The sequence below is a fragment of the Procambarus clarkii genome, chromosome 2, assembly GCF_040958095.1.
Source record: "Procambarus clarkii isolate CNS0578487 chromosome 2, FALCON_Pclarkii_2.0, whole genome shotgun sequence".
In the NCBI taxonomy this organism is placed as follows: Eukaryota; Metazoa; Arthropoda; class Malacostraca; order Decapoda; family Cambaridae; genus Procambarus; species Procambarus clarkii.
Window position 1 is genome coordinate 50,613,802 of NC_091151.1, and position 25,703 is coordinate 50,639,504.

The 25,703-nt window shown below is 42.9% G+C and overlaps 1 protein-coding gene across 1 annotated transcript in view; it reads right to left on the reverse strand.

The window, feature by feature from the left end:
• LOC123762336 (uncharacterized) overlaps positions 1–24,691 on the reverse strand; it is a 117,763-nt gene extending 93,072 nt beyond the window's left edge. Inside the window, exon 1 of the mRNA XM_069325976.1 lies at positions 24,569–24,691. The gene's annotated coding sequence lies outside the window, so the exon portion shown is untranslated. The remainder of the gene's footprint in view (positions 1–24,568) is intronic.
• Positions 24,692–25,703: the final 1,012 nt, after the last annotated feature.

Genomic DNA, 25,703 nt, shown 5'->3' on the forward strand with positions numbered 1-25,703 from the left:
GGTCAAGTGTATTAATACTATTAAAACTTCTGTGAGAATGCTCATGCAGTATGTATCCGTCAACCTAATGGATTTATTAGTTTTAAGTTAGATGGCAGGTGCCTGGCTGGACCTTGGGAGCGAGATATTCCCTCGGGCTCCAACTTCCAAGTGGACGTACAATGTCTCAGCATTTGGCAAGTTTTTACTTTGGTTAAACTCAGGCGCACAGATATGCGATGACTCCTCCACTTCTCTGCAATGAGACTTGCAACACCTCAGTATCTTCATACATGATTTTATCCAGTAATTGACGGATCCCGTTCTAAGTTGCTTTATGACCAAATAATATGCCTATATGGTCCTTTGTGGCTTTCGCGGCCACCCACCAATTTGTTCAAGTTGCCTTCGGAACCAGCCCGGTGAAGATTACTGATTTTATTAACTTTTGATCGCAAATGAGAATAAGTTGGCTGTTTGGCAGCTTATGCAATATTCGCGCAGAATAAAACAGATGCATTATCGAATATAAAACAGCTTCCTGAAGCCCTCAGTAGAGGCACATTTGGTCCCTAAGTGGGAACTGACGTAGCACACACACCTCATCAGTAGTGGTCGCTTATGCTCCCAGCAAGAAAGGGAACTTAAAAAAAAATTGGATTTCGAGGTGTAAGAGAAGGCCTGCCGTGGCAGTACTGGGCTGTACACAGTGAAGGGGCTCCAGGGGACCAGGCTACACAACAACCAGCTCCTCCACCTTGATAAATCACCCACTCCGAATACAGGAACCAATATTTACACACCATGCTAGGCTCTCACACACGAACCATTAAGACGTGTCCACCTTGTGACAACGTAATTTAGGTTAACTTCAGAGTATACAATTATAAATTGCTTTTACAATTTGAGAGCTGCAATTTAATGTAAAGAACTGAATCGCTCCGACAATAACAGAATGTTTATTGTATCATCAAATTATTCGGGTACTCATCATTACTGAGTAATTTAATGTAAAGGCAATATAAGATTTTACAGATAATTTTACACTAATATTCAAGACATGTCCAAATAATGCAAATCTTGGCCAAATGTCTTAGATGTGCCTACTGTAGGTGGAAAAACACTTCATCATTGCACACAGAAATCACACTAATGTGATGCATCAAATGAACAAGTCTACAAGGGATTTAGCTCAGTCGATTAAGGCAGGGTCTGGGATGCTCCCGGACGCAGGTTCGAATCCTCGTCACGGCCCTTGTGGATTTGTACACTTCATCATCTCTAACCCCTCCCCCCCGCGACTGGCAGGATATACAGATTAGTTCCGTTGTCGGGGACAGGGAGCCCGTGTATATATACTTTGGATTTTTATTGAGGTCCCACAAGGTCCAACTACTGACCTTCCCCAGGATGCATTCTCAAAACAATTTCCCAACTCCCTAGTACCTATTTACTGATAGGTGAACAGAGGCAACAGGTGAAAATAAACGTGCCTAGCCTTTATGTCCCGGCTGAGGAATGAACCCGGGATCCTTGACTGTGAATCGAGAACTAGTCGACTTATGACAAAGGTAAATTACTGAGGTTAGAGAAGACAAGGTTCAGTTGGTGAAGCCGTAATATGGCCAGCCTTTCCTCCACCGCCCACAGAAGCAGCCTCGAGCATATAATAACACAAGTAAGCTACAATATACCAATATCACCTGTGAGGTACAGTCGTGTCAACCCAGAATGTAACCCTAGCATTTCCCTCGTCACTCACAGCCTAGTGCACAACACATCCAAGAGTGCAGGCGAGGAGTCACAATAACGTGGCTAAAGTATGTTGACCAGACCACACACTACAAGGTGAAGGGACGACGACGTTTCGGTCCGTCCTGGACCATTCTCAAGTCGATTGTGACAAGCGACTTGAGAATGGTCCAGGACGGACCGAAACGTCGTCGTCCCTTCACTTTCTAGCCTCCCCCGTGCTGGAGCCTTGAGCCCAACACCCAAGCAGCAACCTCCACTATAATAATATCCACCCGTCTAAAAGACACCTTTGGCGGCCAATTAAAGGTTAAGAGGCTACTAACAGGATAAACACCTACACATTCCCTCTCCATCACCACCACTCCATTAATTAACAACCCAATGATGTTGAAGGCGCCCGAGGGGGGTAGAACAAGGAACGCCGGCATGAATGAGATGATCACCACCAATTTATCTCATTAACGGCAACACCAATAATGTCTACTTAACAGAATTCATCTTCCAGGTGTGTGAGCAACACAGGTAATCACCGCATCTTATCATTATTCTTCAGTAAGAAAGCGAAGAGAGGCAAAAGTGAACCTGAGAAGCCACATTCCAAAGTGAGGGTGAAAGTTATACCCTCGACATAGTGGCTACAACAGCCGGGCGCTGCCTCTTGTCTCCAGCGGCACTGTACCAGTACCACTGTGCCCGGCACTGTACCAGTACCACTGTGCCCGGCACTGTACCAGTACCACTGTGCCCGGCACTGTACCAGTACCACTGTGCCCGGCACTGTACCAGTACCACTGTGCCCGGCACTGTACCAGTACCACTGTGCCCGGCACTGTACCAGTACCACTGTGCCCGGCACTGTACCAGTACCACTGTGTCTGGCACTGTACCAGTACCACTGTGCCCGGCACTGTACCAGTACCACTGTGCCCGGCACTGTACCAGTACCACTGTGCCTGGCACTGTACCAGTACCACTCTCCCACGTGTCTTATAGTGCCTCTTAATGTACCAATAAAACTCAGCAAAATGTATTTGTAAGGTTTTTTAGCATTATTTCTTCAAGTATTTTACGAATTACATCTGAAGCTGTATTGTAGTTTGTCCCTAATAACACAAACTATCAGAGCGGCGAGACCTGTAGACGCCTGGACATTGGTATTTTGAATTATCAAACTGTTAGGGATCATTTAGTCTGTCATGTAGAGAAATCAGTTTCAATACTTAATATCAATCGATCAATATCTGCTCATGTAATATCTGTCAATTAACATCTCATTCCCTTCTATATAAATCTGTCTATTTTCTCCCCTCTGAAGACAGGCCTGCTACTGTGCCGGGCTCACTACGGGCTCACCATAGCCCGTGCTACTTGGAACGTTTTGTTCATAGTAGTTGAATCTTAAACAACTTTAAACAACATCCCCTATGAACAAACAGCCTCCCTCCCCCTCTCTTATCAATCAACTTCCCCCCCCCCTCTGTCAATCAGACTCCCACCTCGTTCTATTAATTAATCTTCACCCATTCCTCTTTTTCCGTCCCACTTTTTTAACTCTTCACCTTCCTGCCATCCCCCGCGAAGGGAGGGGAGGGGGGGGGGGAGGATATACAATAGAGCCGGCAGCAGGTGAAGGACGCGCAAAAAAATGCGGCAATTCTGAAAAAATTCTTGTGGTTGTGGGTAATTGGCGAGTTAATTGGCTGGACGATGCTAAGAGCAAGCGGATTAATTCCAGACCCCCGGCCTGACGCCGCGGCCCACCATGACGACTCCAGTAACAGCAGTTCTCGCTCTCACAATCTGCAAGATTTCTTACCCCATTTCTAAATGGGGTAAATAGTTTTTTATATTAGCCACAATAGTTTTTTCCAAGCCGCTTGTCTTCATATAACTAGTCATTTCTCACTCTGTATTAATGTAAGATAAGTAACACAAAATCAAGCCAGTATGACTATATAGAACTTGAAAGGCCTATGAAGACAAGAATCTGTTACAGGAAATCGACCGCGGACCCTGCAAGAAGCGAGGTCCTTGATATACCGACCAGCCCAAGTGGATGCATATATAATCTATATTAAAAGACCTCTTTTTTATACCTCCTACTTCAAAAGAGGTATCTCAATGTTTTTAACATCCACAAAGTTCATATTACAGCTACCACCAACCTCACCTGACTAGGCTACCACCAACCTCACCTGACTAGGCTACCACCAACCTCACCTGACTAGGCTACCACCAACCTCACCTGACTAGGCTACCACCAACCTCACCTGACTAGGCTACCACCAACCTCACCTGACTAGGCTACCACCAACCTCACCTGACTAAGCTACCACCAACCTCACCTGACTAGGCTACCACCAACCTCACCTGACTAGGCTACCACCAACCTCACCTGACTAGGCTAACACCAACCTCACCTGACTAGGCTACCACCAACCTCACCTGACTAGGCTACCACCAACCTCACCTGACTAGGCTACCACCAACCTCACCTGACTAGGCTAACACCAACCTCACCTGACTAGGCTACCACCAACCTCACCTGACTAGGCTACCGCCAACCTCACCTGACTAGTCTACCGCCAACCTCACCTGACTAGGCTACCACCAACCTCACCTGACTAGGCTACCACCAAGCTCGACTCTCTGTTAGTTCCCTAACTTTAGGCATTAGTCTCAGGATTTTTGTTTCGCCTTTCAATTTCTGGATATTGATGCCTTTTATAAAACCAATTAAGAAAATATCGCAGAAATCAGAAAAAAAAAGAAACGCGAACCCAAGAATTATCCAATAGTCTCCCTCTGCACGATTTATTTTGAATCAATTTTGATGTTAATTGAAATTCTAATATTCAAAATGTAAGAAAGTTTGGGGTTTGTTTATATTCAAATGAGATCTGCATTGTGCCCGAGTCAATATCCAAGCCGTAGTCAAGAACTTGGAATAACTCATCGTCTGGATGGAAGCCTTCGCTCAACAATGCAAAAATAGCTGACTTAGCCATTTTATACCATTGAGGTTGTATACATGGAAGGCTTTCACGCCACGGAATATATTCTACCTTTTCTTACTTCTTATACTCTTGCGTTTCATTATGTGATTGTCTAGAAGAGCTCCATGACCGAGGGATAAAAGTGGGTGAAGCTAAAACGCCGCAGCCAGGAAAGTGCTTGTCTTAGACAACAACTTTTTCCTCCTTTATTACAGGTTTAACATACCAATAACCGCTTCCATGCTAATAATTAGGAAAAGTCCGGGAGTTATAACATTGTCTTATCTTAGTACGGGCTGAGGTAAGTAAGTAATGGTCATGTATTGCATAACTATTCACCATATATATATTATATATATATATTATATATATATATTATATATATATATTATATATATATATATATATATATATTATATATATATTATATATAACAGCCCCCGGGAATTGAACCCTGTCCACATGACTACATATTAAGCGTGCTGTCCACTTAGCCACCGGCCCCGTGTGTGTGTGTGTGCAAGAAAAAACACAGTGAAATTAAATAGTTTTAGTATTATCAATCCGTTAGTTAATATAAATGCAAAGTAGCAAGGAAATATATGGGTGAATTGTGAGGAAGAGAAGCAAAGCTACAGGAGAGAGAGGATCTGGCAGACTAGGCGGCGGTGGTGGGCGTGGAGGCGGAGGTGGGCGGAGGGGAGGCTTGGGGGTGTGATGTGTGGGGGGGGGGGATCAAGAATAGGCTATTACGGGGCTCCACACAGGGACCCCCAATTTCCCGGTCCCTGTGTGTGGAGGCCGTCCTCCCTGGCGGTGATCCTCCCTGCGGCCGTGACGGAGGACCACACCACCACCTCACACGTGGACGCACAGTGAGAAAGAGAAGGAACCGAAGACATTACGAGAAGGAATGTAGAAATAGAATAGGAAGAGGCTGTAAGAATAAGAGAGGAGGAAGAAGAGGCAATGAGGATTAAATTAAAGGAAAAGAATAACACCAAGGCGATAAGAGGAAACGGTCAGGTGGATTGAAAAGGAGAAGAATTTCACAAACTAAGAACAATAGGAGGAATGAGGAGAGAGCAAGATACTGGAGTAAGGATGGTGTATGTTCGGAAAAACTTAATTTAGAAGAACATGTCTCTTTAGACTCTTGGACATGAACCCAAGTTGGAACCCCGCAGCAATCTTGTAAAATACATGTTGGGTGAGGGATTCCACTGCACTGATGATGGGATGACACTATGTAAAAGACACATCAAACACTTTATGTAGGGCATACGTAAATCTGTGTATCTATGTATTTACGTATGTAGGTTAGCTTACCATTTTAAAAGCACCGAATCACCTTCTGTGGTTGAGTGTTCAATAAACCCTTGAACTATATGTTTAACACTTCTCTAACCCTGTCCATGGAGGACAGAAGAAAATGTATATATGCTGGTTAGCATTGTAAATGTGTGGCCACGTCTGTGGTAGATAATAATAATAATAATAATAATAATAATAATAAATAGAGGCTGGTTACTATACCAGTTCACTACTCTACTGAATATTCCACTATTTCTGAGTTTCCGAAGACGCTGATAAATTCAACACAACATTCTAAAGTTACAAAATAAATCAGAATAACTATATTATACCGAGATTTAGATAGACGACCAGGTTTTTAAATTTCAAATAATGAAGGATATACATCTATGGAACAATATTTTATATAAAGATTTATATAAAAACGAAATGGGAAGACGCGAAGGCAAATGTGGAGATTAAGTTGAGTGAGGAGACCCGTGTAAATAAATATTCTGAATATGCAAGGAAGTTTGGCATAGTTGTGTGAGGGTAAGTTTGTGGGAAGGACAGAATAAGGGGGGGGGGGTAGAAGTAGCCTAAGCTACTCTATCCCTTTGAGATGTATTTCTTTTTTGTCTCAATAAACATACTTGAACTTGAACAGACAGCAAGGTTCATGCTGCCCATCTTTGATAACGCTCTCAAACACGTTGACAATATTGTGAAACATTTTCACTTTTCTGTGCTATAAATAACGAGATTCGTGGTAACTAAACACAAGTTTGAAAGCAATGACTGCGACATATGAATACCAGAAGCAGCCTCAACAGACCTACAATCACAATAGGCTTACATCATGAACACAAGAGGCCTACATCAACAGACCTACAAACACAATAGGCTTACATCATGAACACAAGAGGCCTACATCAACTACATTATGGGGCCTGGAGATTTCCTGGGAACCCGCCAGCGTCTCCATCTCTCTCTCTGTCACTAGGCTCCGCTGACAGCATCATTTCCAGAAAGGGCTGAATGGGAATAAGGGGAGGTGAATGTGTGGCGTAGAAGATGAGAGAGGGGAGTGAATGTGGCGGATGGGGAGGGGACTGGAGGTAGTGAGGGAGAGCTTGAGGCTGGTGAGGGGAAATTACACTCTCTGGGGATCACTGCTGGCTGATTGAGGAAGGGGAAACAACAATGACTAGAAATATCTTGGATTATATTTATCTGGAGAGTACTTGAGCGCCTAACTGTTAAATTATGTAACTAGCTTGGTCGTTCATGGTGAAAGTAGCGAGTGGTGTGTGTGTGTGTGTGTGTGTGTGTGTGTGTGTGTGTGTGTGTGTGTGTGTGTGTGTGTGTGTGTGTGTGTGTGTGTGTGTGTGTGTACAACCCCTGCCATTCCTTGGAATTCCAATGTTTCCCAAGACAGACATATTACTTGGCTGCTTGAGCCGAGTCTCATATATGATCCTCAACTTGGTTCTTGTGTTATAAGAATGCTTGCATTCCCCTTAATATTACACCTGCTTCTTCCGCTTGCAGGAAAATACAATTATATCATTCCACCTTTCCCCTGAACTAGGAATCACGTCGGTGTAAAAATAACCACCAACAATTGCCGAAACCCAACAGGAATACAAATTATTATTTGTTATATATTTTTATCTCATGATTCATACTATACCTCCGACTTCCCAAGATGGAGTATTTTCCCCTGAATGGGTTACATGTTATGTAACTTGCTATGTTGACCTTGGCTGCTGGATAGTTACCTGGAACAATATACACAGAAAAGTTAGGGGGGACATGATCACCACATTCAAGATTCTGAAGGGAATTGATAGGGTAGATAAAGACAGTCTATTTAACACAAGGGGAACACGCACAAGGGGACACAGGTGGAAACTGAGTGCCCAAATGAGCCACAGAGATATTAGAAAGAACTTTTTTAGTGTCAGAGTGGTGGACAAATGGAATGCATTAGGAAGTGATGTGGTGGAGGCTGACTCCATACACAGTTTCAAGTGTAGATATGATAGAGCCCGATAGGCTCAGGAATCTGTACACCTGTTGATTGACGGTTGAGAGGCGGGACCAAAGAGCCAGAGCTCAACCCCCGCAAACACAACTAGGTGAGTACAACTAGGCGAGTACACAGCCACAGTCCACACTAGTCCACAGCCTGGTGGACCAAACTCTCACAAGTCAAGCCTGGCCTCGGGCCGGGCTTGGGGAGTAGAAGAACCCCATCAACCAGGTATCAACCAGGTACACACTGGCTTCATAAACGATTTGCTTCAAGAATGTGTACACTGGGACCAAAGGTCACAGTGACGTCAGTGAGCAGGTCAAATCGTACACCAACGTTCCACACAGCTCGTTTTCTAATATTTAAAACTCTTTTGCGTTAAGTTAGGCTGTGTTAACTGACATTAACTTGGGTTAGGTTGGGGCAGATGAGGTCAAGTTAGGCTAGGCTGCGTTAGGTTTCATAGGTTTTAAGTATGTTGTGATTCGTCTTCTGTAGGAAGCAGTATGTGTGTCCCCAGTGTTCAAGGTGATGAATTGAAAATGAAATTGATTCACGAGTGACGCACTATCCCGTTTTCTGTTTTGGGTCCTCTGGGTTAGGCTGTTAGGTTAGGAGAGGAAACTGTCCCAATTAACAGTATTCATAACGTTTTGAAACCTTAGGAGAACTTCCTGCCCTACTAACCTACCTACCAGAAGACCCTTAACTTAATGTTTTGGAAAAAAAATTAATTGGAGAATAAATTCCAGTTTGAATTATGTCAATATTTTGACGTAGCGCATACGATCGAAAAGCGACTTAATAATTTGTAAGAAGACGGGTTGGAGTTGTACAACATTTATGCACTGAGTACAGAAAGCTGTAGATATATATATATATTCAGAAATTAATGCACAATATGCATTTAGTCAATTTAACTCTGCTAAAATATTTTAATTAAAGCAGCACCACAGTGATCCACACCATAATTATACATTCGGCAGCACATTTATTTAAAGGTGATTGGCAGTAATAGGCTGTGACTAGATTAATATTACAACAATATTGTTTACCATTATTATTACTGGTGGTATTATTATTGGTGTTATTATAATTATTATATTATAATTATAATAATTAGAATCCCGTGTTATGACAACAGTTCTGTTCTTTTCGGTTCTAATGTCAATTACTAATATGAAAAACAGGTGTTAGAACAGGAGAGGGAGACAGAATTGAAGAAAATAGTCTCTCTCTCTCACACAATTATGTAAATAACTGAAGGCCCTCAGTCGATCTTCATATTTTCAATGCGGTTCTTTTGCATATATATATATATATATATATATATATATATATATATATATATATATATATATATATATATATATATATATATATATATATATATATATATTATACACACACACACACACACATGCTCAACCATACACTATTCTCCCAGCCATACAGCCACCACAGACCCAGCCATACACCCACCACAGACCATACACCACAGACCCAGCCATACACCCACCATAGACCATACACCCACCACAGACCATACACCCACCACAGACCATAGACCATACACCCACCACAGACCATAGACCATACACCCACCACAGACCATAGACCATACACCCACCACAGACCATAGACCATACACCCACCACAGACCATACACCCACCACGGACCATAGACCATACACCCACCACAGACCATAGACCATACACCCACCACAGACCATAGACCATACACCCACCACAGACCATACACACACCACGGACCATAGACCATACACCCACCATAGACCATACACCCACCACAGACCATAGATCATACACCCACCACAGACCATAGACCATACACCCACCACAGACCATAGACCATACACCCACCACAGACCATACACCCACCACGGACCATAGACCATACACCCACCACAGACCATAGACCATACACCCACCACGGACCATAGACCATACACCCACCAAAGACCATACACCCACCACAGACCATAGACCATACACCCACCACAGACCATAGACCATACACCCACCACAGACCATAGACCATACACCCACCACGGACCATACACCATAGCGAGGATGAAGAGGATCAATATAGGCAGCGAGGTGCAACATGGGGCTCATGACCCAATCTCTCCACAGCCTTGTCTGGAGCCGCGCCCTTCATCTCCTCCTTCCCAAACCCCTACACCCTATCCCCGTCTCCCACTGTCCTCCCCCCTAACCCCTACACCCTATCCCCTATCCCCGTCTCTCCGCCAACACCGTCTCCGCTATATTATACGAATTCCGATACACGTGTTCATCGCTCCCACGTCGACCCTTCTACGTCAGCCTCGCCCTTAACTCATATTTATTATTCCTCTCTCTCTCTCTCTCTCTCTCTCTCTCTCTCTCTCTCTCTCTCTCTCTCTCTCTCTCTCTCTCTCTCTCCATCACTGCGATCTCCATTTTTTATCGTTCCATTTGCTGATCGTTGCCATCGATCTGTCTCTCATTTCCCGCCAGATTTTTTTCCCCACTATTTGGGATATTTGTCGATATTAAAAAACTTTTTTGTATTTTTATTCTCGGCCCATTTGAAAGAAGGAGCTCAAGATTTAAGTGTGTGGCGGTCGTCAGTGTTTGAGCGCTAAAATGTAGCGTGCTCTATTATTTCTTTGTTCATTCTTGCATTTCTTACTAGTTCGCAATCTTAGTTTTTTCGTTTTTGTATAATGTTTACGTTCTTCACACGTTTAATACAAGTTATTTTGATTTGGTAATTTCTTCAGCCATTGCAATGTTTTCATGGGGTATTAGAGCCAGCTCCCTGCAGGGTATCCATTTATTGTTGTTTCTCAGTGACTCCATCGTCACCCTGTTGGCAACCTAGGCCAGCCAGGCCGCTTCTCCAGTCCCCTCCCTCCCTCCCTCCCTCCCTATGGCTACACCCTCCAACTCTCTCTCACTAACTGTGCAGCTTATGCCTCAACAAATCCAGCCGCCTGATTCATATTTGGCCTTTGGACGTGGTCTGTAGCCAGTCTCTGCGGCCCAAAGCACGTACATCTTCCCCGGGAATACTGTTTTGTATCGCTCACTTCCCCTAGTCTCAGCTCCTTCCTCCTAGTCTCAGCTCCTTCTCCTTGTCTCAGCTCCTTCCTCCTAGTCTCAGCTCCTTCCTCCTAGTCTCAGCTCCTTCCTCCTAGTCTCAGCTCCTTCTCCTTGTCTCAGCTCCTTCTAGTCTCAGCGCCTTCTCCTAGTCTCCACTCCTTCTCCTTGTCTCCGCTCCTCCTTGTCTCCGCTCCTCCTTGTCTCCGCTCCTCCTTGTCTCCGCTCCTCCTTGTCTCCGCTCCTCCTTGTCTCCGCTCCTCCTTGTCTCAGCTCCTTCTCCTTGTCTCAGCTCCTTCTCCTTGTCTCAGCTCCTTCCTCCTAGTCTCCGCTCCTTCTTGTCTCAGCTTTTTCTCCTTGTCTCCGCTCCTTCTTCTAGTCTCAGCCCCTTCCTCCTAGTCTCGGCTCCTTCCTCCTAGTCTCCGCTCCTTCTCCTTGTCTCAGCTCCTTCTCCTGGTCTCACAACCCCCACAATGGCCTTTCCCATTTGTTTTATTATTATTATTTTCTAGCACAGACGTGGCCATTCATTTAATTTAATAATTATTAAATGTATAACCACGTCTGTGGTAGAAAATGTGGCCACATATTTACAATGCTAACCAGCATAAATAAAGTTTTCTTCTGTCCTCCATCAAGTTGTAATTGTACCGTGATGTAATCTAACATGATCGCCCATACTAAATAGAAAGTTTTCAAATAAAATATATTTTTGTTATAAAATTTTTTTTTGTTTATAACCTAAACAATATTATATATATATATATATATATATATATATATATATATATATATATATATATATATATATATATATATATATATATATATATATATATATACTCAGTTGAGCTCCCTCTCCCGGCCCCAGAACCATCCCATGTCGACCTTTCCTCAGTCTCACCTCGCTCTCCTAATCTCACAACTCTCCCCCGCCCCACCAATTGCTTTTCCCGTTCTCGGCTCGCTCTACACCCCCCACACCCCACTCCCCAACCAGAACACACCTCTAGCCCCCCCCCCCCCCTCCCCGGTTCCCCTCACTCTATAGTTTCCTATTTCCCGATTTCCTCCGCTACCCCTATTTCCATCCCAACATTTCTTCCTCCCCCCCCCCCCTGTTATCTCCCTCACCCTCACTACCCACCCATCACCCCACACCCCAACCTTTCCCACATACGCTACACCCTTTCCTTCTCCACTTGTCCTACCACCATTATCTCCCTGCCCCATCTATCATCACCCACCTTATCAATCTACTCGCACCATTTATCATCAACCTCATCCATCCCCTCCTCATCTATCAATCATTTCACCCCATTTATCACCCATCTCTCTACCACATTTATCAACCACTTGTGCCGTCTCCTTATCTCATCCTTGCCCCTCCTCCCTCAATCCCCACACTCCCTCTATATCACCCTCCTCCCTCCTCTCCTATATATCACCACCTCCCTCCTCCATTTCACTCCTCCCTCCCTCTATTTAAGACTCCCTCCTCCCCTGTGTGGTCCCCAGACTTGCGTAATATTTCCCCATTATATTATTACCCCGTGTAGAGTCTTCTGGCTCTAACACCCTCTGTGTATTATGGTCGACTACACCCGCTGTGTCTCCATGTTGGCTACACCCTCTATAACAACAAAAATAATAATACAAATAATAATAATAATAATAACCATAGCAATAATAATAATTTGATGTAAAGATGATTATTAATTTGATATCTGATATAAAGATGAGAGGGCGGGGAGTGATAAACAAGTCATAGAGAAGAATAAGTATTAAGACGTGTGACAGTCACCACCACACCTCTACAACCCATGCCTCATGCATCTCTATTTATCCTTCTGATTGATTGATGATGACAGTCACAGCCCCGCTCCTGTGCCAGGTAAGTCCCCCTACGGGCTCACCATAGCCCGTGCTACTTGCTACTTTTGTTCCCAGTAGCTGGATCTAAAACATGTTGTTATACATTCAGCTACTCGGAACAAGTTCCAAGTAGCACGGGCTATGGTGAGACGTAGCTTACCTGGCTTTATCCTTCCCAAGTCCCATGTTTATATATCCCAAAACGTCAACGCCTGTCACACTTCTTCCTAAAATGTGTGAGACAATGACGAACTTTTATGTTCGTTTATTAATGAATTATTTTATACATAATGTTAGGGCGAAGGTGACCGCCACTGCCTGACTCCTCACTGACACTACCAACCCGTTCTCGCACTTGCTTATACTCAATATTGGCTTATTTAATAAGTGCATATGTGACATACTAATTGATTGTAAATATTTTAGTTTACCTTGAAAAGCTTCATAGAAAACACCGACCTCACCTAACCTTCTTAGTATGTTAAGATAAGCATCTTATTGGTTCTTAATTACAATTATTACTTAACCTATACCGTTGATGGGTTAAGTGACTCTACACAAGTCATCCAACACTCAGGTGACCACTTAGCGAACCCGCACATCGTTCCTCCATCATGGCGGCCGTCTTGACACTGGTTTAACACTTTAACACCATCGAAACTTTGCAAAGTAATGTTATTGGTGTTGCAGACATCCTCTTTGTGCTTCTGACCTCAGAAACTATTTAATAAGTGTAAAGTAAACCCCCACGATTGAGCAAAGATGTACAGGTTTCGTAAATGGTAGTGTGAATGGTTGTGTAAATGGCTGATGAATGGTGGCATTGGTAACGTAGCCTGACCTTCGTACAGCAAGTGCCAAAGTATGCACGCAGATGAGTTACAGCGATGTGAGGGGGACAATATTGTGAGGGGGCCATATAAAGGGTAGCAAGTGGAACAAACAGTAGACGTAAAGCTGAGCCTTAACAGTAGAAGCAACAACAATGACAAGACACAAAGGGGGAGGAGAGTTTGTGCCGTGGAGCACAAACTGCCTACAACAAACTCTGAGAGACGAGTGAGGAGGGAACACACACACCAACACCACGCCACTCCTCCTCCTTCCGGAACAACTCCCCTCCCCCCCTCCCTCCAACACACCAGCAGGGACATTCTTTCACCATTATAACCTCTCCTGCAGCATGCCATTATCGACCATCTCAGCCGCCCACTGAGATGTAAGTCGTAACTGCTCTTCCATCTCTCTCTCCCTCTCTCTCTCTCATCTTCCTCTAAAATCTCGCTCGCCCCCTTTCCCACTCCAGTTTTATTTTTTGGTTCCTCCTACTCTCCCCCGTCTCCCTCCTCCGTCTCGCTCACACATCTCCCTCCCTCATTCCAATCCGCTTCTCTGTAATGGGTCACTGAGAGCTTGCTACCCAGCGCTCGCTCTCTCTCTCTCTCTCTCTCTCGTCTCTCTCTGTCTCGTCTCTCTCTCTCTCTCGTCTCTCTCTGTCTCGTCTCTCTCTCTCGCTCAGATGGTGGTGGCGAGCTGTGGCATCTCGTCTACTATATATAACGAACGACATCCAGATTTTCCTCCACTACCTAAGGCGGACCTCTCCTTTCCTCACCTTCTTTTTCTTCCTCCGTTCCTTTGGATCGTGCGACTGTTTCCAGTTATCTTCATCTACGTCATTCTCCATAAGAACACAAGCACAACAGCAAACTGCAGAAGGCCCATTGTGCCATACCAGGCACCTCCTATTTATATGTCAAACCTACGCTTGAAACAATCGAGCGATCCCTGTAAGTGGCTTCATAAACCAACAATCATATTTACAAACCAATATTTACCCAAGTCTTCCCAGACATCCGTTTCGAAATCTGTTTTCATTAATTGTTCCCGACCAACTATCATCTCTAAAGGCTGCCTATACCCTCAACCCCACACTATACCTTGAGGTTACCTTGGGGTGCTGACGGGGTTTAGCGTCCCCGCGGCCCGGTCGTCGACCAGGCCTCCTGGTTGCTGGACTGATCAACTATATCCAGACATTTTCGCCCACTGGATGTTGTTGCAGATATATCCATCAGCTCAAAGTAATCCATCTTCGCCCAACTTAAGTTATCTGATCCCAGCCACCAATACCGGGCTCCCTATTTCCCGATACCCTTTCCATCCTATTTTGTTTATAAAGCACCAGTTTGCAGACAGTCCTTTTCCTGTCACTCATATTCAACCATCAGTCACCAGACAACACTCTTCCAGGCACTCATATTCAACTACAAATTTCCAGCGACCAATTTCCAGAAATCCTTTTCCAGATCGATAGGAAAGTCTTCGGTGGCCGCCATGAAGGAGGGAAATGAGTTCTAGAGTTATGGAAGATCATTACCTGCAACGAGAGGGGAAAATCCAGGAGAAATGAGACATCGAGACCCAAAGATGAGGAAGAATCCCTCTGTCCATAGCGAGGAGAGGCAAAATCCAGGAGACATGAGAGAATGAGAGCGAGAGATGTAGAGTCAGAGATGAGAGAGTCTTGGGCCGTGTGGTGCAAGCGAGGTCTTACGAGGCCCGGACGCCCACACTGTTAACCTGATATCATTTCCTTCAGTGCTACGCCAGACGATCAAGGAACTTAGTTGTAAGATATTAAGGATAATGAGACCACGATCCTTTCATCCTTTCCTTGCGTTCTCGTTACTCTCTCTCCTCCACCCCCACCCGGTCCCCCTCTCTCTCTCTCTCTCTCTCTCTCTCTCTCTCTCTCTCTCTCTCTCTCTCTCTGTGTGTGTGTGTGTGTGTGTGTGTGTGTGTGTGTGTGTGTGTGTGTGTGTGTGTGTGTGAGAGAGAGAGTGTCCTCTGTACGATATCACGTTTCAGAATTGATGAAGCGTCTCTCCATGTGTCATTAAAATGTAATTTAATTTGTTAACAGGTGATGAGGGAGCACCCTGTGCTACCAGAGTACAACAAAGTGTACAGCTTGAACTAGAGACAAATAATAACATATCAAGAAGAGCGTAAGACGACCCAAAGCTCAGTCATCATCCAATGTTCAAGATTTACTCCCTATTTCTGTGCTGCCTTTCCCCCTCGCTCTGACCCTACCCTAGAGTACTACCCTTGACCCACCATAGAGTACTACCCTTGACCCCACCGTAGAGTACTACCCTAGTAGTCAGCCAGCCTCAGCGGTTAAGTCTTGCTGACACAAGAACAACCCTGAACAAGAACAACAACTTCATAACCACAGAATTAGAATAGGCCATGTTTCGTCTGCTGACTGAATGCTTGCTGTTGTTGTTGTTGTTAAAGATTCGCTACCTGGAACAAAAAGTTCCAAGTAGCACTGGCTATGGTGAGCCCGCAGTGCCTCGTGAATGTTTGCGTGATGACGAGCAGAGGTCTAGTGCCATAAGCTCACAGAGCACCAGCATTCACCTGCGAGGCGGGACCAGATATATCCAGCTTTGTAAGTAATTCCATTTATCACAGCTGTTTCCACCACTCACCACAGGTGTAGGTATATCCACTGGTCACAGGTGTGGGTATATCCACTCATCACAGGTGTGGGTATACCCACTCATCACAGGTGTGGGTATACCCACTCATCACAGGTGTGGGTATACCCACTCATCACAGGTGTGGGTATACCCACTCATCACAGGTGTGGGTATACCCACTCATCACAGGTGTGGGTATACCCACTCATCACAGGTGTGGGTATACCCACTCATCACAGGTGTGGGTATACCCACTCATCACAGGTGTGGGTATACCCACTCATCACAGGTGTGGGTATACCCACTCATCACAGGTGTAAGTATACCCACTCATCACAGGTGTAGGTATACTCACTCATCACGGGTGTGGGTATACCCACTCATCACAGGTGTGGGTATACCCACTCATCACAGGTGTGGGTATACCCACTCATTACAGGTGTGGGTATACCCACTCATCACAGGTGTGGGTATACCCACTCATCACAGGTGTGGGTATACCCACTCATCACAGGTGTGGGTATACCCACTCATCACAGGTGTGGGTATACCCACTCATTACAGGTGTGGGTATACCCACTCATCACAGGTGTGGGTATACCCACTCATCACAGGTGTGGGTATACCCACTCATCACAGGTGTGGGTATACCCACTCATCACAGGTGTGGGTATACCCACTCATCACAGGTGTGGGTATACCCACTCATCACAGGTGTAGGTATACCCACCCTGACGTGTTCATCAGTGGGCGGGTTGGTCTTCAACAGCTTGGAACTATCGCCTTCAAACTTTCAGAATTGTATGTGAGCTTCACAGCTGCAAGCATTTTGTGTCGGGTCTTTTTTGTCATGTTAGGTCACAGGTCAAGTGTCATTCCCAGCACAACTTCTGACCTTAATGAAGGAAATAACAACTCTGAACCTTTTAAGAGAGAAGTAAAGAAACTGTATCTTTCATTAAATCTTCTTTCATCTTGGGTTTTGTCTATTATACAGGCATTTTTGTTCAACAAACATACCTGTATAATAGACAAAACCCAAGATGCAAGAAGATTACAAATTCTTGAAGCAATTCACATAAGAATAGAACAACCTACCATGAACACCCAAATATATATATATATATATATATATATATATATATATATATATATATATATATATATATATATATATATATATATATATACACACATACATACATATATATAATGTATCCACTCCCTATGATAACGATATTAACATGTTAGACCATGTTTCCTGGTCGCTGTTATCGGCTCGTGTGATAAAGCTATCATGAACCTATGTAGCTAGGCTCTAGTGTTGACACTCACCCTCAGACGTGCAGGGTGGTGGTGAGTAGTGAGGGAGAGCGGTGCAGGGTGATGAGTAGTGAGGCTCACGCCGCCATGACTCACGCCTCACTCACCTTCCCTGGGGCACTACGGGCTCACCATAGCCCGTGCTACTTGGAATTTTTTGTTCCAAGTAGCGAATCTTAAACTACAACTAATTCACCTTCCCTGGGGCCTCCCTACAGGGGCACCAGAGAAGATGGAGAGGTACTGGTGAAGAGGAAAGTTAGGAAAGAGAAATATTTAGTATGGGTTAAAATATCGGGCGGACTGTCCGCCTTGCTGACACGATGTAGGTGTGTGTCTGGGCAACCCGTTCTCGCACTTGCTTATAGTCAATATTGGCTTATTTAATAAGTGCATATGTGACATACTAATTGATAATGAATATTTTAGTTTACCTTGAAAAGCTTCATAGAAAACACCGACCTCACCTAACCTTCTTAGTATGTTAAGATAAGCATCTTATTGCTTCTTAATTATAATTATTACCTAACCTATCAACCGGTAGGCAAGCTAAGCTTGCTCTTTTTGTCAAGGAGTCTAAGGTTCTTCACGTGTATTTCAGGATATATCCATGTCATTAGATGACTATTGTGTAACATTCACATATACACGCTCCGAGGCTTATGTACAGGTTTTGGGGTCAATTTTATTATTGTTATTATATTATTTATTTATATTATTAGAAGTTTCTGGTCAGTATTTCATCTGAGAATTATTTATTACGGGGCTTTCTATGGGTCTTTTAAATTTCCAATCATGTTCCACAGCCGTGGTGGCTCGCTGGCACATTCTAGTCTGATTCAAGTTCAACTATGTTTATTGAGACAAGAAATAAATACATCTCAAAGGGATAGAGTAGCTTAGGCTAGTTCTACCTCCCTCTAGTCTGATGTTTAGTGGTTGTGTCCAGGAGTTCATTGAGCTCCTGGAGTGTCTGCACATGTGGTGGACGGTGTTTTGCTGCTCCTCGTAGAGCTTTATTTTGCACTGCTTGTTTGTGTGCGAGTTTTCTTGAAGGTGTGTAGCGGTACTGGAGTAGCGGTACTGGAGGATATACGGAGTAGCGGTACTGGAGGATATACGGAGTAGCGGTACTGGAGGATATACGGAGTAGCGGTACTGGAGGATATACGGAGTAGCGGTACTGGAGGATATACGGAGTAGCGGTACTGGACGCGACTCGGCCGGACTAGAGCTGTGTGTAAGTGTAGTTACGGGTTCGTAGCTCAGGCTACAGAATTTACTTGGTTTTCCTAAAGCTGTTTTCCTTTATTTATTCTGTCCTTTAACGTGAAATTTTATTCCTGTTCTGTTAATCTTCAGTCACAGTATTTTGTCCGCACCCGTATATTGGATAGCACGACTGTCAAGGCTAATGGGGTCTGGGTTTCATTATATAATGAGTATTGTCTGGAACTTTTTCTTATTTGTACTAATTTTCCATTCTTTTTCAAAGTTGGGTTTTGTTAACAGGTAGCGACTTTGATGGTCCTGTTTGGTGTATTATTTGAGATATATATATATATATATATATATTATTATATATATTATATATATATATATATATATATATATATATATATATATATATATATATATATATATATATATATATATATATATATATATATATATATATATATATATATATATATATATATATATATATGACAATGTCAGACCACGGAGGAAAATGAAACAGGAATTTCCTTAAGTACTTTCGTATATTAAATACATCTTCAGAAGGAATCATTCATTCATTCATCTTCATTCCTTCTGAAGATATATTTAATATACGAAAGTACTTAAGGAAATTCCTGTTTCATTTTCCTCCGTGGTCTGACATTGTCACATTCTTAATCACGTGTAAAATCACGAAAATAAACACGTGATTAAGAATGTGACAATGTCAGACCACGGAGGAAAATGAAACAGGAATTTCCTTAAGTACTTTCGTATATTAAATATTCAGAAGATTCCTTCTGAAGATGTATTTAATATATGAAAGTACTTAAGGAAATTCCTGTTTCATTTTCCTCCGTGGTCTGACATTGTGATATATATATATATATATATATATATATATTTATTGTGTGTGTGTGTGTGTGTGTGTGTGTGTGTGTGTGTTGAACATTGTGGGTGAAGGCAGCTTCCTTGAGGCGCTCCACTTTTCAATTCTATTATGTCACTCAAGTAACTGCTTGAGCTGAGCTTGGCTGTTCAGTTCTCTATGAAGCTGCAGAGTGTGTCAGTAAATCGTTAGCTCAGATATTTTGTATTTCAAGCCTGTGTGCCCAACTTTGTCGAAGACTTTCGAGACATCTCTGAGCACTATATTACATTGGGTGAAAGGAGAAGTGCCCAACCATTTTTGTTCCGCCGGAGGGATCGAACCCCCCGGGATCCTCGACCGAGTCGAGAACGTAGATCACTACACACAAGTTTATTCCGTAGCGCACCTTCTTGCCTGCGGCTTCCTCCCCTCACGTCCTCTCTCAACCACCCCTCTGGCAGCCACGGTAACAAGGCCTCGGCCCTCGCACTCGCTTCCATGTAAAATCAATGCTGACCTCCCTTTGGGTGTAGCGGCCGAGGTGTCAAGACTGTGGGTGTAGCGGCCCAGGTGTCGAGACTGTGGGTGTAGCGGCCCAGGTGTCAAGACTGTGGGTGTAGCGGCCGAGGTGTCAAGACTGAGTGTAGTCCGTCACCCAGATATCATCTCCAACATCTGGACTTGTAAGGTCAATGACTGGTGTGTCGGCTGTCTGCCTCCACCAATTCACTTCCTAGCCTCAATGGATGTACCACTTTAATATAGACTGTTTACATATCTCTGTGGCTCATTTGGGTTGTTAGTTTCCACCTGTGTCCCCAGGTTCGTGTCCCGTCCATGCCACCTTCTTTGCCGTCATTTATCCTGTTTTGTCTCATTAAAGTTTGATTCCTTTAGTCTTTGACAATTGGAATCACGGATACTTCAGAACTGCTACCCCCTTTGCTTAAGTAATTATTTAAAAATAAGCATTCAGCTATATATTCTAATACCAGACCTCCGTGACCTACCTACCAACTCCGTGACCTGACCCTTCCATATTCATCCCTTGTGTTAGCACTAGTAGTCAGTGTATTCCTCTTGATTTGATAAATTACGTACAATCGAGACCTATCTCTTAATAAAATGTCGGAACTTTATTTATTTAAATTTTTAAATCAGCACTTATATACTCTGTTAATTCCCAAAGGTTTTAATGAGCTAGGCTAGGCTAGCTCGTATCCTAATGTTATGATGAGTTAGGCTAGGCTACCTCGTGTCCTAATGTTATGATGAGTTAGGCTAGGCTCGCTCGTATCCTAATGTAAACAATTCTACAACACAAGAAGAAACCAGTAAGTCACTCCAAGTAGCACAAAATAATTGTTTTTAGCCAGCAACAGCTCACTAGACTGAAGCTCACTAGACAGCTCACTAAACAGGAGTTTACTAGAAAGGAGCTCAATAGACAGCTCACTAAGCAGCAGGAGTTCAATGGACACCAGGAGCTCACTAGACAAAAGCTCACTAAGCAGCAGGAGCTCACCAGGCAGAAATGTAGAGGCAAGCAGAGATGACTGATGGATGTCTCCGTGTCGACCAAAACAATGTCACCGTTCTGAATGCACGAAATCAATTAGTGTCGTCACAGTTATGGATGATCGTCGTGTTTTTGTTGCTTGTGGCATGCTAACGCACGCGCACACAACCAAATTCCCACCAAACACGCACACACAATTAGAAAAGGTCCACAAATATACAAGAAGGCTCGTTCCTGCGCTAAGGGGAGTGAGCTACTAAGAAGGACTGAGGGAACTGAACCTCACTACACTGGAGGAAAGACGGAAGGGCAGACATGATAACGACGTACAAGATACTACGGGGGGGATTGACAAAGTAGATACAGCAACAATGTTCAAATTAACGAACAATAGAACGAGAGGATATAATTTGAAACTGGAAACACAGATGATTCCGGATATATAGCGGCGGGATTTGAGCAGGGGACGTGAACGAAGCACTGCTCGAGAAATAAATCAGTTGAGAGTTGTGTGTAAAGTGTTTTTCATTCATAAATTGGGGGATTGGTGGCTAGATTAACGAGCACTTGACTGACGTTTGTTGACGAGGACAGGTTAATAGTAACCCGTCCGGTCACTATTATATTTTAAATCACTGTTGTTGCATTTTACTACACTGATGTATTGGTATTACTGCTGTTGTAAATGTCAACGCTGTTGTATCACATCTTAACCCTTATGCACTGTACCTCACTGTTGTTGGCTCCTACACTAGAGCAGTCAACTAGGCAATTGTTGTTTTCAAAAATAACTTTTGAGATTGTTAATCTCTGTTCCTGTTAAATTCTTCCTCATTGTTGTTGATGCATTCACCTCGCTGTTGACTTATTATGCTTCACAGTTACTGTTGCATCAATCCCCAGTTACTGTTGCATCAATCCTCAGTTACTGTTGCATCAATCCTCAGTTACTGTTGCATCAATCCTCAGTTACTGTTGCATCAATCCTCAGTTACTGTTGCATCAATCCCCGGTTACTGTTGCATCAATCCCCAGTTACTGTTGCATCAATCCCCAGTTACTGTTGCATCAATCCTCAGTTACTGTTGCATCAATCCTCAGTTACTTTTGCATCAATCCTCAGTTACTGTTGCATCAATCCCCGGTTACTGTTGCATCAATCCCCAGTTACTGTTGCATCAATCCTCAGTTACTGTTGCATCAATCCCCAGTTACTGTTGCATCAATCCCCAGTTACTGTTGCATCAATCCTCAGTTACTGTTGCATCAATCCTCAGTTACTGTTGCATCAATCCCCGGTTACTGTTGCATCAATCCCCAGTTACTGTTGCATCAATCCTCAGTTACTGTTGCATCAATCCTCAGTTACTGTTGCATCAATCCTCAGTTACTGTTGCATCAATCTCCGGTTACTGTTGCATCAATCCCCGGTTACTGTTGCATCAATCCCCAGTTACTGTTGCATCAATCCCCAGTTACTGTTGCATCAATCCCCAGTTACTGTTGCATCAATCCTCAGTTACTGTTGCATCAATCCTCAGTTACTGTTGCATCAATCCTCAGTTACTGTTGCATCAATCCTCAGTTACTGTTGCATCAATCCTCAGTTACTGTTGCATCAATCCTCAGTTACTGTTGCATCAATCCTCAGTTACTGTTGCATCAATCCTCAGTTACTGTTGCATCAATCATCAGTTACTGTTGCATCAATCATCAGTTACTGTTGCATCAATCATCAGTTACTGTTGCATCAATCCCAAGAGTACTATAGCATTAATCTGGCGGTAACTGTTGCATCACTCATCAACATTACCATTACGCCATATATATATATATATATATATATATATATATATATATATATATATATATATATATATATATATATATATATATTGCACCATACCTCACTGTTATTGTTGCATCAGTGCCAGAGTTACTGTTGAACGAGTGCACATAGTAATAATATAAATACCGAGCTGTAATTGGATTACGGCTCCATGACACAAATCCCTGTCACACTGTCACATTACCAGTGTGTGATGACTGGTATACTGTGGCAGTCGTCACTGTTATATCACGTCTATCCCCCCTCTCACGCCCACAGTAATTCATTTATACTCTACTAAATATAATGAAATATATATATATATATATATTAGTATATTTTGGTAGCAGTCTTTCCTGTAGACATATTTTATTAAACTATTCTACCCACCTCAAGACTCCGCTCCAATATAGAAGCATCAAGAAATATGGACCAATAGGCTTTCTACAAACACTTCTATTCAATATCCATTGTTTCGTGTTCTGTCTTGTGTTGATACTTTTAATACCCTATTAATATCCTCTAATGCCACATCATCCTTCCCACCTCACTCAAATGTAATGCCACATCACCCTTCCCACCTCACTCAAAAGTAGATATAAAATCAGGGAAATGCAAGTTCTAATCAGTTGTGTATTTGTGAAGTCTTTGAAAATGTAATAAGTTTTACGAAACGCGCCCGTGTCGCGTCAGACTAGAAATAAAAATGAATTTTGGAGAAGTGATTTTTGATTTACCTCCAACAGTGAAGCATAATGTACGAAAGATTGAGAAAATTCGTGTTAGAATCATTAATCTTACTTTTTCGGTCATATTTAATAAAATATATATATATATATATATATATATATATATATATATATATATATATATATATATATATATACAGTGTCAGACCACGCAGGAAAATTGAAACAGGAATATCCTTAAGTACTTTCGTATATTAATACATTTTCAGAAGGAGTGAATTTTTTTTAATTCACTCCTTTGAATTTCCATTTGTGAAATTCTTCACAAATGAAGAATTTGAATGTTTTTTTTCGTGATAAAAAAAACATTCGTGTGTGTGTGTTAGCGTGGAAGCCAAGATTTAAGGCAAGACGCTCACAGGCTCTGGAAGACTTAAGGCAAATGTCTTTGATGTGAGGCTCCCATTTGTTTATATGGAGCCCCATGTCAACACCACTACCACCACCACAACTACCACCACTACCACTACCACTAGACACTTGCCAGTCAGTGCGTGGACACGTCCCACCACAACTTACCCAACACTGACTTGTGGTCACATCCCGGGAGGGGGGTGTAGAGAGTGTCCACACGGGGTTTGTGTTATGATAGTGGGTTAGACACCATGTTATCCCTGGAGCCTCCCTGGCTACACCACTCGTCACAACTGGACTGCTACACGAGGCTGTGCGCGCAAGTTGGCTTTCCTCCTCCCCGCGCAATCCTCCCCTACGGTACGATAACTTCCCCGGCTGTCTAAACTCCAATTATTTGACATTACCTGACGGGATATAAATACTTTATAGCCATCATTTATTTAGATTTTATCCTGAGAGCTTTTTACTGTGGATTTTTAATATTACAGCCTACGGTTCAATTGAGGAAATGATGTATGGCCACACATGAGATGCCATATTGATTGAACTTGGGAAAATTTTGGCGCCAATTCCAAGTGGCGGACGTATGATGTTAACATGATTAATAAATAGCAGCTTTGACACATCACGAGACTATCACGTCTGTTTATATGAAATACATCTCTTATAGTTAAATTACAAATGGGTCTTAAAACCCGCAAAATTATATTTAAAATCATGATTTTTTCTTTCTAGCGTTTGTCTCACAACTACCAAAACGTTTGAGATTAAAATATTTTCAAAAAAATTGTCACTGGATTCATAAAACTGAATTATCCATTATTACTATACAGTAAACCTGAATATAATGATGGGGGAAGGTACGAGAACAAACAATTCATCCACAGCCAATAATATTATTGGTAGAGGGAAGGTTGTGTGGGCAACAATGTCTGCCTCAGAAACTCGTGCGGCCGTGATCAATGGCGCACAAGTGGAGACTGAGACCAATTACACACTCCCCTTGTTAGCGAGACTCCTCAATACCGCAGGCAGTCGTAGCACAGTTAATTGCTAAGGAGAACGTGAAAGTAAAGCGGAGTGGAATTTGTATCCCTCCTTTAAGAAAGCTTGATTAGAATAAGATATTTTCATTTCGGTAAAATTTGTGTTAATAGTATGTGACTATTTGAATTATATGTGATTGTACACACATAATAATTGATCTGTGATAATTGTATGTGATTTGAAGTATGTGACTAATTATTTCCTACTTTTCCGTTCTATACGATTTGGACACTGTTAAGAAGCCTCTTCC